Genomic DNA, 21,294 nt, shown 5'->3' with positions numbered 1-21,294 from the left:
CAAACAGGGCAGTGGCAGACTTTGGGCTCTCCCATTTCAGCGGTGCCATGTGTGGTGTTAGAATTTGGTGCCCCATGCTTCTCTTCCTCTGTTCTACAGCACTATTGTGGCGCCCCCTATAGCTCAGCACTTGGTGCTGCTGCACTGGTTGCACCACCCTAAAACTGCCTCTAAACAGGATATCGCCATAGTGCTTATCCCACACAAGTGAATTCTGAGTATTTCTCTTACTATTCACATCTCTGTAAGAATTCTATTGTCAGTCCCTTACCAAGCCAGATGTGTCCAGGCCTTCACTTGATATATGCAAATAAATTTCTAGGAACTGTCATCCAATTCACCTTTTGACATGCAAAGTCTTGCTGACATCTACACTATAGGTGACATGGAGAAAACCAGATTAACCTAGATTCCTATTGAATTGAGATGATCTACATTACAATTGAAGTTTTGGGGTGAGAGGCACAAACATGGGAACCCAGAGACACAGTAAGACAGGTATGGGGGAACCACCTATTACTATAACTCCAACTCCCATCAGCACCAGTTGTCATGGCCAATGGTATGCGATGAAAGGAGTTTATTCATCCTAAAAAAAAATTCTCAACCACTTAACAGTAAAAAACACCAAAATGATGCACAAAAAAATGGATGACACATATTATCATAAAATAAATATGAAATATAATAATTTCTGCATATCCACGGTAAGTAGCAGTATGTTTGACCCAACAAAAAACTAATCTAGGACTGCCTGGGTGAAAATAAGTTTTTAGCATGTGCCAGAAACAATAATCTTTTTCTCCTGCCTCGCATCCAGGGGAAGAGTGGACCAAGCAGCAGGTGCTACCACACTGAAGGCCCTTGACAGGTGCTACCACACTGAAGGCCCTTGACTGTAGTCCAATGACACCGGGAGGGCCACAGGTCATCCAGTCTTGCTGTAAGGAATGAAGAGATCACATGAACTTTTGAAGCAGTGGTACTCAATGAATGCAAGCACCTCTTCCTAAATCACAGGGAGCAAAACCAAGAAAGGCACACCTCACCACAAGCAGCCTCCCATCTCAATTGCACTCTCCCCTTATCCTACCATCTGCTGACCCTTCCCCAAAGGGGAAAAAAGAAAACCTCACTTTTGAGAAGGGGGACAGAACTACAGGTGGTAGAAGTGGTGTAAGTGTTCTGACCAACCATATTTTCCCAATGGTGTCACCATCTCCAAAGAATATTTTCTTTCAATAATGATGATGTAAAGTCACCATGACTAGGATGATTTTACATTTCCTTCTACAGTGAGAATGGAAGAGCTCAGGCCCTATCTGTCTAAACCACACTCCCAGCCCAGGTGTACCTGCTCTCCTCAGTGTGTACCAAGGAAGAGAGAGTGAGAGAGCGAGCGAGAGAGAGAGCTTTGTCCAGTTTGTCATCTGACTGCACTGAAGTGTGGCCTCTGAAAGGTTGCCCAGCAGGAAAGATATTCCTCAAACAGGAAAAAAAAAAAGTTTCCCTAACACTGTTCTACAGTATCCGTATTATTTAGAATTTACTATATGGTTTTAGGGTGGGTCCCTACTCTCATGACTTCATGAGTGTTCTCTAAATTATTTGCTTTGAGGTCTTGACACCAGCCATGACAGTTGATTTCCAACAGAGGCACCTGACAATAGTAACTCCCATACTGCATAAGTACTTTATTTTATCACACAGGATTGTTGATAAAAGAAGAAGAAAATTCACGAAGTGGCAATATTTCAAATGAAAATTACTATGCAGACTCAGTAATATATCTACTAGATATGATAGAATACTTCCTTTACTCTTATTTTTCTTTATGGAAATAATCTTTCATGAGGAATATTTATAACTATTGCCTCGCCCGATCATTTCTAGTGGTGATTTAAACGAGGACTTTTATGCCACCCTGTGAAATTGCATGGAAGTTTTATCTCGTCAGTGTAGTGAATTGCATCCCTTTCTAAGAGAACAGCTGCGGATTCAGATATGAAAAGGTGTCTGCTGGTGCCTCAAGTCTGGTTGATGATCTGTGATGCGGAGCTGTTAGCATAATTGAGTTACCTCTATTACCACAGTGCTTGAGAGCCTGTCAATGTATCGCCCATAAACCCATCTTCCCAGGGGCTTATCTGACAGCTGTATAAGCAGTTCCCAATGGGAAGCACAATACAAATTGCAAAGCTATAGAGGAAACTATATTGAGGAGTGTACTGTTATGATGGATCCATTTCCCAAATGCAAGCCAGGACCCCAAAGAGCTTGATTGAAATGACTTCTTCTGGACTTCTAGTGAAAAGAACACTCTGGGAAAAAGGAGGGGGAAATATTTAATCTGGAGACATTAAAGCAGGGGTGGAGAACATGTGGACCTCCAGATGGGTTGGGACTCCCAACTCCCATCAGCCCCCGTAGGCATGCCCAATGGTCACAGATGATAGGAGATGAGGTCTGGCAACACCTCACAGGTTCCCCATCCCTGTGTTAAAACCACTCAGTGCTTGTTGTAAGCTCTTTAAAGCATGAAGGGGAGTCTTCTACTATTTTCAAGTCCCAGTGCATTGAAACACAAAAGGGATAGCTTCCAAGGAAGTAGCTATGTTAGCCAGTTTCAGCAAAAACTAAGAGACAAATTTAAAACCTAACAAGTTCAGGAGTCATCATGGTGTCTCAAGATTCTGTCGTAAAAATTGAGAATTTCTTTTTCCTCTCTCTTTGATTAACATTTTTTAAAAAAGAGATAAATAAAGCAAACACTTGGGCAATCTGATATTTTGAACTGGATCTAGCTGTGCTGGCAAGGCAGATATACAAGGCACACACAAATCTACCTTCCCTTCCTTGTCACCACTACCATCTTGATATCCCTTTAAGAAGCCTCGTTAATTTGAAAGGGGAAAAAAAACCCGGGCACAGGGAAGTAGCAGGATGGAGCCCCATGCTAGGACAAAGAAAAGCAAGGAGAGAATTTGGGCAAAAGAAAGACCATAATCAACCATGTGCATATTGTGAAATTGACATATGATTCCTTATTCTAGGAAAAAAATATTGTATGTGCAAGGATGTTCAATTACCTCTCCTCTCCCATTAGAATAGGTCATAACAACTGAGCATATGAGGATCTTGTACTGCAAGGGACGGAGATTGACCTTGTCTGTGTTCATTCTTCTCCTAGCAAAGGAGATCCATTTAAGCCTCTTTGTATTCAGTTTCATCGTTAGCTTATATAATATTTTTGTTTATGACAGAAATTGTGGTCTAGTGCTGGCTAGATTTTCTAAAATCTACTGTCCTCTCTCTCTCTCTCTCTCTCTCTCTCTCTCTCTCTCTCTCTTGGATACTGCTTTTAAGTTGCCTTAAGCTATTCTTGTTTTATGATGGGTTTTAGCCTGATGCTACTTTGAGAGGCCAAAGTGAGCCGAAAATGCAACATTTTTATAAATAAATAAAGCATATCGCTGGCTCTCCTCATCCCACCACCCCCCCCCCCCGCCAAAACAGCCTGTAAAAATAGCTCCTCACACCACCAAATGTACTTTGGTGGGGATGAGGGATTGCTGCTGCGCGGCTGGGGTGTGGTTAGATTGCTACAGTGGCACAAAGAGGGCAAGTTATGTCCTTGTCACCAGAAGTACCGGTATGTTTTCACCCCCTCCCTGCTTTTGACTGCAAAATCTTCTAAGTCCATCCAAGTTTCCCTAATTTTTCTTGCTCCATCTTCATAGCAGCTCCTAGGAAAAGGAAGCTGGAAGAGGCAGCTCATAGGCTAGCCAACAAATTCAGGTTTTGGATAGGCTCTCAGAACTGTCTCTCCTCTTTTGGTCACCAGCTCAACACTTCCCCTTCATTTCCCTAACTCATGTATGGTCTATTTGCACATTTTATTTCCTTCTTTTATTTTATTTTTATCCTGCATTTCCAGGAAGTTTGCCTACTAACAACAAATGCAATAACCACTGGAAGATGGTGGAATCTCCTTCATTGGAGGTTATTAAACACAGGCTGGGTGGCTATCTCTCAAGGATTCTTTAGCTGGGGTTCCTGCATTGCAGAGATTGAATTAGATGACCTTTGGGGTCCCTTCCAACTCTACATTTCAATGATTCTATAAGCATCATTACCGTTGTTGTCATCATCATCATCAGTAGACCAATCAAAACAACGGCAAATAGCAAAGACCATCACATCCAGTAATTAAAAACCCATAAACTATATGGCTGCTCCTGGCCCCACCCTTGGTATCAGGCACCCTGACTGGCCCCACTTCTAGATGCCCACAGGTTAGCATGTTCCTCTTCAAAGAAAAAACCCCACTATGTGCCAGCACTAGCTTATTCATAAGCTTCCACATGACTGGGAGAAAGAGACATCAGGTGGAATGTGTAGACTTATCTCTTTGACAGCATGTCTGGCAACAGAGCCAAGAGTACAACCCCACTCCCTAAATAGTGGTGAGAGGAAGGTGTCAAACAGCATCAAAACTGATGATATTATAGGCCAAGTCCTTTCTACAGGAAAAAGTTGTCACCTAGTAGGCAGAGACAGATTTATGAAAGTGAGCGGTTGCACTGCGCACAGAATCTTGGAGGTGCCACAGGGGATACAACAGCTATTATTTAGAAAGGAGTGTGAGAGGCGAGGGTGCGCCAAATTTTGGCATTGTACAGGGTGTCGCTGAAATTTGAGACCCCCAAGGTCTCAAATGATCTCACTCACTGCAGTAGGGAGAAGAAGTTGGACTTCCTGTGGCACTTACACATAAGCCAATTATCATCAACAATTCTGTGCGAAGGATTACAGAAAGAGAGACAAAGGCTACCTCAGAGCTTGTCATCACAGAGCCAATTGCACTCTGGGAAGGATCTTGATCACTTTTTATATGTAAATATTGTTTATTGTGGATTTGCACCTTAAAAGGCAGGATATAAATAGTTCTAGTACAGTGGTACCTCAGGTTACATACGCTTCAGGTTACATTCGCTTCAGGTTACAGACTCCGCTAACCCAGAAATAGTACCTCAGATTAAGAACTTTGCTTCAGAATGAGAACAGAAATTGTGCAGTGGCGGCGCAGTGGCAACAGGAGGCCCCATTAGCTAAAGTTTTGCTTCAGGTTAAGAAAAGTTTCAGGTTAAGAACAGACATCCGGAATGAATTAAGTACTTAACCTGAGGTACCACTGTACATAAATTTTATTATTTCGTTATTTAGAAAATTTTGAAATCCCCTTGATGAAAAGTTTGTCCTAGCAGTGCACCTCCACTATTACTGTGCTTCCAACCCACCAAGTGAGCCATTGCTGGAGGAAGGGAAGACACTCTAAGAAGAATATTTCATTTGGGGGAATCCTCTGACCCCCCCACATTCAGCTTAGAAGGATTTCTTTTAGAGAGCTATGATACAATTTTGTTGTTTTGTCTTGAATATGTCCTGAGTTGTAGCTAATAATTGATAATACTGCTGCTCTTGAGAGGTATAGATTGTGCTGTGATCTTTTAAGATGCTTTGGGTAGGCTATGTCCCCCAAACAGCTTGCGTACATGATTTTATAAACCAGTAAGTATTTGACTCCCTGCCACCCCCTTGTTTGCTGTTAACTTCCACCCTTATCCTACTGTGCCACTGTGATCCTGGCTTGCCCTTTAACACTACTTACATTGTCCAAGAGGCGAGACTCCTGGGAGCTGTATGTCCAGTGTTATGAAGAGAATGACTTATAGACAAGATTTAGACTCTCTTCTGGAACAGTCCAAGTGAGTTCAGGAGTCTCCATTCAAATGCTTTGGGAATAGAATTGATTTTTCATAAAGGTTTTTTTCTTTCTCCCGAAGTTCAAAGCTGACTCTCGTTTCTTACTAAAAGCAAGCAAGCTCTTCCACAAATCAAGAGGATTAATTAACTTGGATTACAAAACAAGAAAAGCTCCTTCCCACCATCCCATTTCTTTTTTTATCAGCCCAATCATTCCTCAGTAAATATTTAATTGGGGTTTTTGCAAAGCTGGGAAGGTTTCTGTGGAATAGTGTAATTGAAGCTGCCAAGTATAAAACATTTCATTCTCTGTCTCCCCCCCCCCCCCCCCCCGACAAGATGAACTCAAATGCCCCAAGCTGTGATTACTGAAACTCCATCCTGGGGGATTTTTCTCCCCTCTCCACCTTACAAAGAACTAGACGGATATATGGGGAAGTAAAGGAACCTAAAGCTATTTAGGTGGGCTATATTTATAATCTTGTTTCTTGACTTCAGCACACATGTCTCCAGCTTCCTCAGATACACTAGCTACTTGTGAAGGAGTATGAATTAGAGGAGCTTGAGGGGGAGAGTGGAATATGCAAGCCTGCCTCAAGAATGCAGAAAAGGCTTTAGTACACTTGAATTTGATGAGGACAGTTGCATTTGTTGCTATGGTGTATGTATGGGGGACATAGGGATGGGAGAGATTTTTGACTCAGTTCACTTTCATGGGTGAAACTGTTTAGTTCACACTTTCTCATACAATACCAAAACAAATCCACCCTCTCAAATTCGCACTTCTCTGAATTTTCAGTGCAGTTCTCCAGGCAAGTAATGTGTGCAAAAACACATATACTAGGATAGTGTCTGCACAAAAATGCGTATGGTAATGAATATAGCATACAAAAATGGACTATATAAGGGGAAACTGTCCAAGGGTCACATGGCAATAGTGGGCGGAACCAAAGACAAAAATGCAATGAAAGTAAATTTAGCTTTGTATAGTAGGGTATGTTTACACACACCTGCACATTTATCTCTGTCCTCTATCTAAACAAGCAAAATGCATTATCAAAGGATACATTGCATGGCAAAAACACTTGTTTGAAACAGGGCCAGTGGTATGGATATAGAGTTCTGATGGCCAGATAGAAAGGCCTAAAGAGCTGCATTTGGCCCCTAGGAATATGGTTCATGACCACTGCATTACAGGGACATTGTGCAGAAAAAAGATGGCGGACCCCACAGGTACTAGGGACTGCCATCTTTTTATGTGTATGATTAGCATCATATAACATTCCACCCCTTCTGATGGCTTTGAACTCAAAAGTTTTAAACAGTTGCAGTGCAAGCAGCTCGAAATGGTTTTAAAATCATGAAGAAGAAGCCCTCGTACCACCTCATAAAGACTTCAAGCTTAATTGAAGTAATTTGAAAGTGAGCAGAATGTTTAGGATTATTTAGGTGTTGTGTTTTTCTTTTTCAAAAATCTGCACAGATTTGGGATGGAATTTGCTGTTTTATTCATGTGCCCTGAATATAGGGTTAGTTAGTTAGTTAGTTAGTTAGTTAGTTAGTTAGTTAGCTAGTTTCTGTACCACTTTTCTACAATTATCTCTAGGAAATGTACAAAAAATACTGTATGGGGGCAAGACACTTTCAGTTACCCCTACTGAAAAGCACAGTGGAAGCAGATATGTGTATGGCAGGGAAATTAAGGGAAGGAGGGTTAAAATATATTCAGAAAGCTGATGCTTCAAAAGAAAAGTATCAGTGGAATTTAAGGCCAAATCCAATGTCGTCAACCAAAGTTCAGGTTATAGCCAAGAAACAAAAACAAAACAAATGAGGGGGAAAATTGTATTTGTATTTGTATTGTATTTCCTAATTGTGCCTCACTTTGATTTTCTGTGAATTTTGTTCTCTACAGCTTGTGAGACTTGAAAGATCTGTCAGTCCCCCAGGAACAGTGATTAGTCTTTTCTATTGAGCCTGTGAATTACATCAGAGTCTGAAGAAGAATGGACCTTCCTTCTATTAATGAGAAGAGCCAGTGATAAAAGCAGGAAGCCACAAGGCTAAATATTATTAGTCCAAGCCAAGAAACATAGAATTGTAGAGTTGGAAGAGATACTGTGGATCATTTAGTCCAACTCCCTGCAAGGTAGGAATATGCAGCTGTCCAATACAGGGTTTGAACTTGCAACCTTGGCATTATCAGCATTATGCTCTAATGAACTGAGCTATCTAGGCTGACATGTCCCAAGTCTTTTGGTGCAACTTAGAGATGGATGAATCTATCAATTTGGGGTTTTCTAGGTTTCTCACTTCTCCCATATTCAGTTCTCGACATCTCTGCAGCTATTCTGAAAAAAAAAATCCTCATGAAAGATTATCAGCTTTTTGAGATGCAGTTTTGAATAATATGAACATTTTGCAAGCAGTTTTCTGAAATATTGCATTTTTTTGTATGTTATTTTCGCTAATAGGTGCATTTTTGCACACATTGTTTGGTTGGAAAACTTAATGGTAAAATTTGGAGAGGTGAAATTTTTGAAGGAAAGCTGTGTTTCAACTTGCATATTGATTTTAGAAGTGTGAACTGGGTAGTTTCTCATTTAAATGCAAACAAAACTGAATTTCTCCCTCTATCCTTATCTATCAAATTTCCTCAAATCTTTTTTTGGGATAATTATGCATGAGCCATTGTTATAACAATATCATAAAATGAGCCCTTCTGTTGAAGAACTCTGAATTTGCAAAGCTGGATATCTGTGGACGTTTCTTGAGACCTAGAGTACCTTCATTCCATCTATAATTTAATTTTCATTTAGAAATTATCTTTCTCTGGACACAATAATCCTGTTATGCAGTATCTTACAGTTCTATCTAAGCCCAGAGATTTCTGCCAGAGCTGCAGTTGGTTTGATCCTGCAGCTTTCTCAAATCTTGATCTGTCCCTTCTTGCATCAAATGGTGCAGCACTATCTTGGGTGGATGATTGATGTCTGCAAGTTTCTAACTGGAAAGGACAGTTTCTTTGACACAAAAAACAATGCAGTTAAAGTGCTCATTCCAATTAACTGTGAATGAATGCACTTTTACTGTACACTAATTGAAAACACCTTATAGAACAAGCTTTTGTTGTGGAACTGCTTAATTGCTCACAGTGGGTAGGATAAGCATGTTATCTGGATCATGCTCATGAACTGAACATTTTCATTTAAGTGAAACAAATATGGCCATTATTAGGACCATCAGTACACAATTAATAATGTTAATGAAGTATTTACATAAAAATAAATATTTTGAACAGGATAGTTGATTATACTGATTGTTTTCAATGCCTCTGATGTCAGGCATGATTTTGGGAATTTGCACTCTGAAGTCTTGCTCCATGTAATTTTAAAAATAGTTGTATTTCATCCCTTGACTTTGAACAGAGCTGATGTTAGCACCTGACATAGCCTGGTAGCACAGGACAGGATGTTTTGCCCAGGACATCTTCAAATCTGGAATCTAGCCCCTATCTCAGAATATAAACTTCAGTTAAGTTTCTGATTCCCATCTGCTTACTACAAGTAGATCATATTTGACTATGTAAGGCTTGCTGAAATGGATGAGCCTCAGTCTCAAGAAACAGGAGACAGCCATCAATACAGACAGCTGAATGACATTTTTTTAAAAAATAACCATGGAGTCTGATTGATTAATTAATGTACTAACCTCCTCTTTCAGAAATAAATACTCATATATCCATCTCAAGAAGAAGAAGACAAACATTAAACATTAATCCATTGCAGGAAGTTTCATTTAGGCTCCAAGAAGTAATCACATTTACTTTATTTAACCATATTTGCATTCTACTTTGCTGCAGTTTCTGGGGATCCTGCAGTTGTGTAGATGGGACTAGAGCTCTAGAAGGGCTGAAAAGACCCCTGTGTTTGGACTCTGCATCCCTTGTGGCAAAGAAAGGAATCCGGCGGTCATGGATCCTTTCCGATGCCCTTGCTGGTGGCTACGGCCATGGCACGACCCCCGGTGACATCAGGGGGAGCTTTCAGTTGTATTTGCATCAACAGGCTCCTCCCACTGGTGGTTAACCCTTGCTAGACTCACCCCTCCCTGAGGGGGTGGAGTCACACTCTATTGTTTTATCCAATGTCTAAGCCAATACCTCTCACATGCTGTAATCAATAAAGTTGTGGCCTTTTTTAGCCCATTAACCTAATATACTGTGTCCATGTGTCTTTCTTATCCCCAAGCGGGTGGCGGGTCCTTGAATCACAAAGCATGAGCTGACAAGAAACAAGCCCCCTGCTCCCTGGGCAACCATACTGAAAATATTCATTTTGAAGTGATGTACTTGGTTTATATTAGCAGGGTAACTCAAAGGCTATTTGGGTACAGAACTGGAATAGCAGTGTTTAATGAATCTTACAGTACAGGCACAGATGATCTAGTAAGGAAAATGGTCAACCCATGTTCATCCCAGTATGATTTATGTGACCCTTTGATAAATCAAAGTGAACAACCTGGTGTCACATATTGCATTATATGACATATAAATGGGTGATTGCTTTTTGGTACCTGTTTATAAATAACAAATCTACCCCTGAATGCTGATTTCAAGGAATAATATTTTGTAAAAATGGGAGGGAGGGAAGCATCAAATATATATAACTATACGAGTTCTTGCTTTTCCCTAAGCAAGTTAGAAAGCTTTTTATGTTGCCTCTAATTGTGTTGCATCTGGCAAACTGAAAGTAGGGAGGAAGCACTTACAGAACTAGGCAGGTGCTGACAACTATGTTTGTCTATGGTGATCTAAATATTTATCATAGCTAGCCCTCAACATCCATCTATGCCATGCTCTGAACTGTCACTGGTTTAGGGGAGGAGAAATAGGACCCCACTGCCTATTCGTCCTAGCTGTAGAAGAGCCAGTGGTCTCAGGTTCTAGTGTACCCAGTCTGCCATAGAAAATAATGCTGAATAATTCCCAGGTTACATCACAAGCTAAATATACACAGCTTTAAGTTAATGTTGTAAAGTCACCTCATGGTAGCTCAGGGTAACTGAGCTTAAAATAGTTGGTGTGTTTGTGGGGGGATCTAATCCCAAAGAAATCTCAATTGAATTAGGTAGTATTGCTAGGGATTTGCTAGAAATAGCATTGCGTGTCGAAGTCCCCAAGCCACCCCCCAAATAACTCACAATGCACACTTAATTTTTGTTTAAGGTTTTTGGCATAATTTTGGCCACAACTTTATTTAAATACAAAACCGTGAGTGGTTGTTTAGGCATTGGTTAAGACTATCTGTTCCCCCGCCTGGGGACAGAACTAACTTCCGGGCACCACCGAAAGCCAGTGCGGGAAAACAAGTCGGGGAGAAATGGAGCTGAGTCCCAGACCCTCAATTCTCACCCGCATGCTCCCCGAAGGCTTGCCGGCCCTAGTCCCATTCCAGGGATTGGACGAAAAGATGGCAAGCCCCAGGATTCCTTTAACGGAATTCCCTTTCCGCAACAACCATGGAGGGGCAGGCCCAGCCTATCCTAACCCCTCCTCCACCAATTTATAACCAATGCCTAACCGCAACCTTACAAGTTGTGATGATTTGCTATGCAGTAGGCAAAAACTAAATGGCCCAGCCAATCAGCCAGATGGACAAAATTCCTACCAGGCCCCTGCCCCAACGGCAGACAACCCCATGACAGGCATAGCAAGGTCAATGCAACAACCCCTTAATCAAGGGCGGGCGGGCGGGTGATCCGTTGCACGCAGCAAAGAGAAAGCTCTAGGCTGCGTGCAAAGTATTTAAACATTTTACCCCTCCCACCCAAACTGCAACATAACTTTTACCCCAGCAACCCAGTGAACCAATCACTGCCCAAGGCCATCTTTAGAGACCCTGCCTGGTAACAGAGGGGTGGCTCAGCAGACCCCACCGCAACACGTGCTCTCCATGAAGGAGAACATGCTTTATTGATGTTGGAAATGGGAAATGTTTGCAAAGCCAATGCATTGCATAACAAAAGGTGGCATATAGCTGAATGAGCAAAATTATACTCCTATAATTTGCATCTATCATTGTACAGTGCCACATTTGGTTAGTCATAACACTGTTCCTTACGGACATCTCTTAACCAGTATTCAGAAAAGAGATGATTTTTTTTTTTTTTTTAAACTGCCTAATTCATATTCTGTGTCAAGAGTAAGAAGATTGTTCGTGTTCATACAAGCAGAATGGGTGGCAGGGGAGACTTGCAGTGATAGTAAAAAGAACATTGATGTAATATTCTGGTTTATACAATATTCTCAAGTGACACATTTCACTTATTTTTACACTCACAAAACATTAATATTCCATCTGATATTGAAGCTGTCAAAGGAAAGCATGGAAATGTCTGCAGCTGAGCTGGGCAATCCTATAAAATTTAACCTTGCAGGAATTTTGAATTTTCAAGTTCTTCCAGGATGCTTTTAACTACTCAAGTACCTGTCTGGAGCAGAGTGGGAGTGAATGAAATCGAGCGAACAGTTCTCAGTGCACTGGGTTTCAAAATAGCCGCTTCACCCAGCAGTAGTCATATACAATGGGAAGCCACGTGATAACGGCATAAGAGAGAGGACAGCTAGCAAAAGAGATGGCTTTTATTCTTGCTCTGTTAATTCAAGGCAGTGCAAATACTCCCATTTCACAGGACCATTTGTCCTGGGTCAAAATTTGTTGACTTGGAAGGGGTGGTGGTATTTCTTTTTTAAAAAAAGTCTTGCCTTACATGTGAAATGACTGAGGGGGTTTTTTTGGTTGTTGTTTCTTTAGTTTTGCTGACACTTCAGACAGTGGTTTGACTGATCTGAAAGCATTCCTGGGACAAAGTATTACTGACCATGATGACATAGCATTCCCAGAGGACTCATTGAGGGGTAAAACAGTTCTCCCCATTGGCTAAAGAAAATTAAACTTCAGGACTGTTTTATACCATGTCTATCTAGTCTATCTAGCTCTTTAAGGACTCCTTTGAAGTCCTGCCCAGAGATAGCAAGGACCTGAGACCTTCTGCATGCAAAGCATGTGTTCTGTTACTGATCAGTGACACCTCCACTAACATTCCTCTCTACATGCATACTTTAGCATGTGAGCCTGTTCATGAAGATGACCATGGATGACCAGCACAAGATTATCTGGAAAAGGTACTTTGGATCTCATTATAGATGCAGCTAAGAAAGCCATTCTAGCCAGTGGGGCTGGTGCACTGAGGAGCACTCAGAATGTACATGGCAAGTCCAGCACTGATTTCATCATACAGCATTGATGAACACTTTATCCTAGGCAAAACAAAATAAAAAAATTCCTTCCAGTAGCACCTTAAAGACCAACTAAGTTAGTTCTTGGTATGAGCTTTCGTGTGCATGCACACTTCTTCAGATACACGTGCATGCACACGAAAGCTCATACCAAGAACTAACTTAGTTGGTCTTTAAGGTGCTACTGGAAGGAATTTTTTTATTTTGTTTTGACTATGGCAGACCAACACGGCTACCTATCTGTAACTTTATCCTAGGGAATGCATACCATGATCAAGTGTATATAAAGAAGAATTTTTTCAGACTGACAAGTAACACAGGTACTGCTCCATTGAAAGCAAAGCATTTTCTCTGGAAATGAACATGCAGTTTTTTAAAAAAACAAACGATCCATGCTTTTCAGTGCTACTAAATACATTGAGTTTGACCCAGGGGGAGGGTCAAATTATGCAATGGAGGTGATGCCAATTGAGTTTGAAAATAAATAGGTGAAACTAGTATGACTCGGTAGGTTACTTCTCTGTTTTGGCAAGGATATATTACTCTGCAGCTTGTATATAAGCACTAATGAGAAAGAGGGAGGTACTTGCACAGAACATTTTCCCTTGCATTGCAAATTTGACCTTGTACAATGTGCCAAAATGAGCAGAGCACTACTTGGGGGATCAACTGATCATGATGTATAGCCATAAGGTCTCCAGTGGAGTTGTTGGTATGCTGTGTCAGGGCCCACCTGGGGAGAGAGATTTGAAGCCGGACTAGAAAAGGGAGGGGGGAGTCGAATACCTTCCAATCGATTTGTCTGTCTGGTCAAGACCTATTTAGAAACCTTGTGTTTGCAAATCACTGAAGCAATAGGTTTTAATGGCTTCAGAGGAGCCATTAAGATTTTTCGCATTGAGGGAAGTGTTGCTGTAACACCAAACACTTGAGGAGGTTTTGTAGAAAGCCTCACAGAAACAACTTTTCAAATTGATTGACTCTCACTAAACGCACTGCCATAGCAGACATAATTAAGCTGAGCTGGTTGCTGTCAGGGTTTCTGAGACTTAAAATGCCACAGGCAGCAAAACAGGCCATTAGAGGAGAGTGTAGATATCATTGTATTTGCACCATTGACTATTTATCAGTGTTGGTTGCTGCCTGCTCTTTCCCTTCTCAGATATCAGAACCAGCAAAGTGTAGTGATTAGACTGTTCAATTAGAACAGGAGTGGGGAAACTTTTGCAGCTCCAGGGCAATCTTCCTTTCTGAATGATATTGGGTCAGCAGTTGCCTTTAGACAGAAGGCTGGTTTCTGTCAGAGTTCAAGGAAATATTCCAGCCAGGCAAAAGCTATGCAGGTTCAAAGCAGAGACAGCAAGAGGTAAGATTTTGCACCTCAGAATTCAGTAAAATCCAAACGCATGCCTCTGAAGGCCAGGGGAGAGCACTGTTGCACTCAGATCCAGCAAGTGAATTTCCTGTGGGCATCTGGTTGACACAGTGAGAACAGGATGTTTTTGGTATTATTGCCACTCCAGTGCTGAATAGATTTGTAACTGCTTTTCTCAACATCTCGCTGCATAAGGTAAATTCCTACCTCCCCTGTTTTTAAAATAATTACCTCCTCCAAAATCTGTGCTTACAATTTTCAAGGACAATCAAAAGGAAATGGCATTTAGGATGCAACATAAGCTCAGCTGAAGGGATATGGCACTCTTTGCAAAGTTTATTTTAGATCTTTAACCCAGGGTTTGTTTGTTTTTTCCTAACCCCTTCCCCAGCGCAACACAACTGAATCTGCCTCATTTATTTTAAGTCCATGTTATGGTACCAAGAGTGTGCACCAGTTGTGTTATTATACACTAGAACTGCAGGGGTTTCATAGCAAGTAACTCTAAGTATGGTTAAAGACACTTTGAATGAATGTGTATCTGAAGAAGTGTGCATGCACACGAAAGCTCATACCAAGAACTGACTTAGTTGGTCTTTAAGGTGCTACTGGAAGGAATTTGTTTTGTTTTGACTATGGCAGACCAACACGGCTACCTATCTGTAACTTTGAATGAATGTTCAGGTGAAGCAAAATGGAGGACAGTCAATTTGGCACCCTCCAGATGTTTTAGACTTCAATTCCCATCAGCCCCAACTAGCAGGGTCAATGATCAGGGATTATGGGAGTTGTAATCTACAGCATCTGGAAGGTAAATGATACAACCTTAAAATAAATATTTTGGGAAATAGAAAATATTGAGCAGGCTCTGCATATTTGTAGGATTGCAAGAAAGGCCCTCAATGAACTTAGGCTCTCAGGTGCTACTTTCTCCTCTTCCCTTCTGTAGATTCTATTTTTAATGAACTACAGTTTTTTGTGTCAGCATAAGCTAGACAAACCATGGTTAATCTTACCTATACCGTGGTGTCTCTGGTTATGTATTGAATTCATTTCGGAGGTCCATTCTTAACCTGAAACTGTTCTTAACCTGAAGACCACTTTAGTTAATGGGGCCTCCTGCTGCCACCGCACCCCCGGAGCACAATTTCTGTTCTCATCCTGAGGTAAAGTTCTTAACCCGAGGTACTACATCTGGGTTAGTGGAGTCTGTAACCCGAAGTGTTTGTAACCCAAGGTGTTTGTAACCCGAGGTACCACTTACAGATAGGTAGCCGTGTTGGTCTGCCATGGTCAAAACAAAATAAAAAAAAAATTCTTTCCAGTAGCACCTTAAAGACCAACTGAGTTAAGTTCTAGGTATGAGCTTTCGTGGTATCTGAAGAAGTGTGCATGCACACAAAAGCTCATACCTAGAACTAACTCAGTTGGTCTTTAAGGTGCTACTGGAAAGAAATTTTTTTTTATTTTGTTTTGACCGAGGTACCACTGTAGTTAATAGAAACAAGCCAACTTCAAACCATAGTTTATGAAACGTGACAGGGTAAAAAGTTGTTTGGTTGGACTCTGACTTCTTCACAGAAGGTTTCTGGCATCCCACAGAAGAATCCCATTGATATGGGGGAGGTGACTTTTGATCATTCTCTTGCAGTGCAACCAGTGCCACCTACTATACTATGGGGGGCATGGAATGATGTGCAAGATTGCAGGGAAAGTGGGGAGTTGGCAAACATGATGCTATCCTCTCCCCCAGGATCTTCACACAGGAGAGATTTCTACCCATGCAGGTGGAGTCCATATCCAACCCACTATGTGGAGAATTTCTCCCAAGATCTGCAATGACAGGGGGAAGAAGAAAAGTTTGATTTTTTGACCATTCATGCATTTGCCACAGTTCAGGATGCTCTGTCAATAATGGTATAGACCACCTCATATAATCTTCTAGATATAGCCATCCACTTCTTTAACTATTACCACAACCAACCAATCAACCAAGGTCAATATGACTCTATGTGTCTCCATGACAGATGAGTTTAACTTCAAATGAGTGAAGAAAAAATGACCAGGCTTATGGTTTACTATTTATTTACTGGTTTATTTATTCCATCTGTAATCTGGGTGGTTTCCAATAAATAAGTAAAAACAGCCCCAACAACAATTTAAATAGATATATTGGTTGTAGTACTTACTCATCTTGCTGAAATGGGATGTTGCATACATTAGATCATTTTTAAAATGTATAAATCATGCAACTGAAAATGGTCAGTTTGAAATGCAAAAGCCATATTACAGGGCAACATAAATGAAAGTCAAATAGCACACCAATCAACTGTTTAAAAATGACAAACACATACGAACATGAAAAGCAACAAATGATGCCTTGGTTATCTGTATCAGCTGTAGCATTACTTTATTTGTTCTGACTTCTTCTTTTTTTAAAAGCTAAGCAGAGAGTATATTGAATTATGATACTATCTGGAGACAGGAAGTCTCCAAATAAAAGGCTGCTAGCAGCACAAATCTTAGCAGAGGCTAGCATGGATCCCATAATTGCAGTTTCAGTTGCACATAATGCAACTGCCAGTATAGTACATGGATTTCAGAAACATTGCTCAGAATAAGTCCATTTGTTTGGGATATGAATCCTTTGAACTGAATCTGCCACTATCCTAAACTCAGAGCTTGAAGCAGGAGACTTGACTGACTTTTCTTCCTCAAATAGCAGAGGTGTTAGGGCAAGATGCTGGTGGTGGCACATTGCTTATTTTAGAGGACTGTTGCATATCAGATTCCTGCAATCCATAGAAAACATGTTTCAGTTCACATTGGCCCACTGCGTATGCACACAGCTTATAGGAAGGCATGCATGTGTGCAGTATAGAGATGTCCCAGGTGTGTCTCCTGCCTCAATTTCTGGTTCCTAGCCAGGAATATGGTCTGCTACCATGCAAACATGCTCTGGGTGAAATAATAGATAAGAAGGAGTCATGTTACTTGAATTCCCTCTGAAGATATATAATTGCCTTACATTTCTACAATCCATGGTAAAAAAGAAGAAGAATGCATTAAGCCCCATTATTCTAGAAAGAATTCAACAAGTGTCCAAAGCTCCCCTTGGATAGTTCTCTGAGCCAATCCAAGGGCCCATTGTTCCTCTCCTCCTTTACTGGGATAGTAAGAGAACGTCATATACATGGATTGGAACACACCATAGGTAACAAAACGTAGGGGGTACTTTAGGATAAAACTGCCCAGACACCATAAGCTACAACTGTGGCTATCTCCATTTCTTATGTTGCCAATATTTAATTCAGGCTCTGGTTTATTTATTTATTTAAAAACCATAATGAAAATTCAGCAACATTTCATTGCCGATTTCTCCTAATACACACATTTCTATGCAACCCCCCAAATATATATATATATATATTAAGAGAAGCACAGATTTCAAAGGGCGACTGTATTTGGGTTCAAGTATGGTTCTGGAAAGGGACACGGGTGGCGCTGTGGGTAAAACCTCAGCGCCTAGGACTTGCCAATCGCATGGTCGGCGGTTCGAATCCCCGCGGTGGGGTGCGCTCCCGTCATTCGGTCCCAGCGCCTGCCAACCTAGCAGTTTGAAAGCACCCCTGGGTGCAAGTAGATAAATAGGGACCGCTTACCAGTGGGAAGGTAAACGGCATTCCATGTGCTGCGCTGGCTCGCCAGATGCAGCTTGTCACGCTGGCCTCGTGGCCCGGAAGTGTCTGCGGATAGCACTGGCTCCCGACCTATAGAGTGAGATGAGCGCACAACCCTAGAGTCTGGCAAGACTGGCCCGTACGGGCAGGGGTACCTTTACCTTTACCTTACCTGTGGTTCTGGAAAGTGTGAATTTATCAGTTGCACCTTTAAATGTCAATTAGATCAAATTTGTCCCCACATCCTTAGTTGAGGAGAAAGCACAGAGACAGAAATGGGTTGGGACCCCAACCCAAATGGACTGGACTCAGGACTAGTAGAAGCAAATTGAAAGACAGGAACCAGTACCCCGCCCCCCAAATGGGGGATTGTCTTCAGCCCTTTGAGGACAATTTGGTGACATGTTTTGAAGTTCACTTCAGTTCTGAGGTGAGCTTTGGTGTGTAGCAGGAACCCCCCCACCCCAATCATTCTGTTTGTATAAACTACACACTCACACACTACATACGCCACATTTCTGTTATAAATTCATAGAAAATCAACCATACATCGGATTTGCACTGTTCCATTTTTATTTTTACTCCATATGACAAGAACTAACAAAGGGGGGTGACTTAGTCCTGGTCAGCCATAATCCCTTCACTGTCTCAGCACATCCACAGGAGCCCTGCCCATGCCAACCCTGATGATCCCAGACAGAAGACAATCAAGATCACAAAGAACTTCCATATGGGAGTGGATTCAGCATGGACTGAAACAAAGGACAATGATCAGATCTTCCCTCAGGGGGCAGGAAACTGCAAACTCCCCTTTGTCTCCTGAAGTGACTCAGGGGGAGGGGGGAAGGGAAGAACCAGCCAGGTGACAAGACACTCAGGTTACCACCAACTCCTCCCTCAGCCCCTCCTTTCTGTAATGTATGCCTCCCTCAGCCCCTCCTTTCTGTAATGTATGCCTCCCTCAACCCCTCCTTTCTGTAATGTATGCATGATGTTTCTGGGGGTGGGCTAGACCTAGAGGAGGGGGATTTCAAAAGTTTTTATAAGACCTTGCACACTATTCTTCTGGGTCTTTCCTCTCTCCTGCACGTGAGGGGAATACCCTGTTGCAACAGTTCAATAAAGGCCAAGCCTACAGGCTGCTGTTTTGCTCCAAGTTATCCTGGTTGGTGTCTTTGTTTTGTCCAAGGGAGCCCTCGGATTTTTCCTGTAACAGGTGAACCACTGACATTTATTCCCAAGCCTGGTTTGGGGAACTTAGCCAACATTCAGACCAATAAGCAACATGCTGTTCTTTCTAAATCCAAAGTTAGAGGAACCCCAATAATATTAGCAAGTGGGTTGAGCTCCTGATAGTCAAATACTTCTTACTCCTTTCACAAAGTTCAGCTGAAAGTTTTCTGTCCTGTGTTTACTCAGAAATACTTGAAAGCAGTGAGAACTCAAAGGGATGTGGTATCCATTTTGTTTTGGGGGGAAAACATTCCCCCCTGTGGAGTTCCTAGAACAAAAGGCTTCCCTTTGCCTTGTGTCCTACTGCTTTAGTTTGCCTATAAGATACTGGCACATACACTAAGCCTATGAAGTGCATATTTTCATTGGCAAGTGTCTTGCAAGATTGGCATGAATAATTCCCTCCTGTGTTGGCTGAGCTCAGAAAGCAAAACACGTTTAATGTGGAATCGACTGATGTTTCTTAGAACAGCTGTTCTTGAAAACAAAAATGACATCAAAATTGATGAAAGTGTGTCATTTTCCCCACAGGTCTTATAAACATCCTTCCCAAACAAATGACAACAGATAGAAGTAGAAGTCTGCCTCTGCTAATTGAGCTAAAAGAAATTTGAAATGTAAGAAAAGTGATCAAATGTAATTGAGTTAATGCACAGAAGTGCAGCATTTGGACAGAGGAGGAAAAGGAAACCTTTTTGGTTTTCACTGTGGGAAGGAGATGACTATTTCAGTCTCTGGCTGCGTTCAGCTGGCTGAAATGTGACTTGGAAGAAACAGGGCAAAGGACATAGATTGTGGATTGAGCAGAACAATGCAAAGTCTACACACATTCATTGGCTCTCTACTCACTAGGGTGAGAAATTCAATTCAATTCATATTTAAAAGTGAAACTACCGAAGTCACACTGTCTGAAACAATGCACAAAATGAATCACAGCCATTCAAAACTGACACAGACATGCACATAGCAGTGTAAAGTGTGCATACATTTTGAATGCATACATTCAAAAATACATTACATGAGGGGAAGTTGCCTTGCAAAAATATGTATTTTAGGAGAAATTTGCTGCTGAATCTTCAAGAGCACTTCAAAGGAAAGAAAATACAAGCTGATGTGGAAATATGGAGAACTGAATTTAAGACTGAAAAATGAGGGGGGGGGGAGAGAATTTGTAACATTTCCCATTTCCTTTCAAGTGCCATATGCTTAATTTGTGTGTGTGCATGTGTGCATGTGCATGGTGTGTGTGTATTTAAAGCCCCAGAACTAATTTGGAACTGGATCCAGGGCGAGTGATCCCCAGGTAGAGCATAAGACTCTTAATCTCAGGGTCACGGGCTAAAGCCCCACGCTGGGCAAAAGAGTCCTGCATTGCAGCAAAATTACCCTTGTGTAATTACCCTTGTGTTTCCTTCTAGCTCTACAATTCTATGATTCTATGATTTTGAGCCCAGGGAGTGTCAGCTATGAGCAACCCCTGCATCATGGTCATGTGACAGATGGTCATGTGACAGATGGGGTGCAGCCCTAGCATCAAAGGTACCATTTTGGCTATATAAGGACTAAGAGAACTGAATTCTCTGTTAGCATGTTGACAACTGAGTGCAATAAAAAGTTGCAGCGCAGAGTGTTTCAGAATAGGATTCAATACATTTCAAGTCCTCCCTCCAAAAGTCAGTCAATTTTCTATCCCACAATGATCATGCTCAGACCACTATGAGCTGCTTTTGGTGGGGTGGGGGGAATTGGTTCCTCCTGCTTACTATCTTTTTCCAAAGTTTCTTCTTCTTCTTTTACTTCTACAAACCTCAGGGGTTACCACTAGCCTAGTGATACCTTCTCCTTTGTTATTAGTGGTGTAGTTTTGGTTACATAAACATGTGCACTGGAAGACTTGGGGTCAGTATTGGTGTATAGATTATGATTATGATAGCGTACTT

The sequence above is a fragment of the Podarcis erhardii genome (genome assembly GCF_964252035.2).
Source record: "Podarcis erhardii genome assembly, chromosome: 8".
Classification (NCBI taxonomy): Eukaryota; Metazoa; Chordata; class Lepidosauria; order Squamata; family Lacertidae; genus Podarcis; species Podarcis erhardii.
Note: the sequence above shows the minus strand (reverse complement) of the source record.